The sequence below is a fragment of the Arachis stenosperma genome, chromosome 6 (genome assembly GCF_014773155.1).
Source record: "Arachis stenosperma cultivar V10309 chromosome 6, arast.V10309.gnm1.PFL2, whole genome shotgun sequence".
Taxonomy (NCBI): Eukaryota; Viridiplantae; Streptophyta; class Magnoliopsida; order Fabales; family Fabaceae; genus Arachis; species Arachis stenosperma.
This window is the reverse complement of record NC_080382.1, coordinates 50,227,025-50,228,732: the sequence shown is the minus strand read 5'-3', so window position 1 is coordinate 50,228,732 and position 1,708 is coordinate 50,227,025. Positions and strand designations below refer to the sequence as shown.

At 38.9% G+C, this 1,708-nt stretch overlaps 1 non-coding gene across 1 annotated transcript; it reads left to right on the top strand.

Annotated features, from left to right (window-relative positions):
- The first annotated feature begins 205 nt into the window (after nucleotides 1–205).
- On the top strand, nucleotides 206–312 carry LOC130937560 (small nucleolar RNA R71). The gene has a single exon (XR_009068774.1). It is a non-coding gene; the product is annotated as a small nucleolar RNA R71 (small nucleolar RNA).
- Nucleotides 313–1,708: the final 1,396 nt, after the last annotated feature.

The following is a 1,708-nucleotide window of genomic DNA, read 5'->3' as shown; positions in this document are numbered from 1 at the left end:
CATGTGGTTCAGCTCCATTACTCCTCTAGTGTTACTTCTTTCGGAGGCATAGAAGTAGTCATTCTCAGCAACTGTTTCAATGACATTTATGGCTTCTTTAATGGTTTTCTTCTTGTTTAGAGAGCCTCCTGATGAATGATCCACAGCCTTCTTTGACTCATAGGAAAGACCTTCATAGAAAATGTGAAGTTGAACCCATTCATTGAACATATCTGGTGGGCATCTTCTTGTTAAGTCTTTGAACCTCTCCCATGCTTCATAAAGAGTCTCACCATCTTGTTGCCTGAAAGTTTGCACCTCAGCTCTCAGCATGTTGATCCTTTGAGGAGGGTAAAATCTTGCCAAAAATTTGTTCACCACATCTTCCCAGTTTGTTAAGCTCTCCTTTGGGAAGGATTCAAGCCATTTGGATGCCTTGTCCCTGAGTGAAAAAGGGAACAAGAGTCGCCTATAGACATCCGAATGGACTCCATTAGACTTCACAGTGTCACAAATTCTTAGGAAGGTGGTTAGGTGTTGATTGGGGTTTTCTTGAGCACTTCCTCCAAATGAACAATTGTTCTGAACATGGATGATGAGCTGGGGTTTTAGTTCGAAATTGTTGGCATGTATGGTGGGCTTCTAAATGCTACTTCCACAGTTTCCTGGATTAGGATTTATATAGGAGCCTAGAACTCTCCTTTCTTGCCTAGCACGGTTTGCATGGCCTTCTCTAGCATGGTTGTGAGCTTCTTCTTCATGATTGTTCTCCAAATTCTCTTCCAAGTTGGGTTTAAAGTACTCTTCTTCTTCCTCAGCACCAATAATTATTTTCCCTGTTGCTTCCCTTCTTAGTCTCCAAAGGGTCCTTTCAGGTTCTGAATCGAAGGATGTTGAAACTCCTTATCTTCTCCCTGTCATACAACAGATAGATTGCACAACAGGAGATAAAATGATGAAACTATTCTTGTTAGAGTAATTGTTAGTGTGAGTGATGCAAATTATCAAACAGTTAGTGGGTTAGTGAGCAGAATTGTAATCAACGAAGAAAGAAAGAACGAAAAACAAAGAGGGTGCAGGGGAAGAGGATGAAATTAAAACAAACTAAAAGAAATTGACTGAATCAAATAAACAAAAAGAAAAATGCTCAATCTAGTGATCTTCAAACTTAATCATTGTTGATTCAAAATCAATCCCCGGTAATAGCGCCATAAACTTGATGCATGAAAACTTGTCTCTCAACAAATTTTCCTTCGACAAGTATACCGAATGGTCGTCAAGTAAAATTCACAATAGAATGAGTTCGAATCCCACAAGGATTGATTGGTCAAGCAACTTTAGTTAGAAGAATATGCTAGTTGAGCTAAACAGAATTTAGATTGGGAACTTGCAGAAATTTAAATGACTGGAAAGTAAATAACAGAAATTAAAGTGCAGAATCTTAAATGGAGATTTGGGGTAATGAGCATGAAAATAAATGACAGAAAGTAAAGAGAATGGGTAAGACCAGAAATGGGGTAATCATTGGGTTCAGGAGATGGTGCATTCTCCGGATCAAGTTCATTCTCATCTCTTCCTCAATCAATGCATTCATTGATCTCCTTGGCAATCTTAAGTGATTGGATCCCAATTCCTAGGCAATCCAATCTCTCTAATCTTGAACAATTGCCCAATTCCTTGATTTAATTGCTCATGGGAAGAGATGAAGTGTGGTCACTGATTATACCAC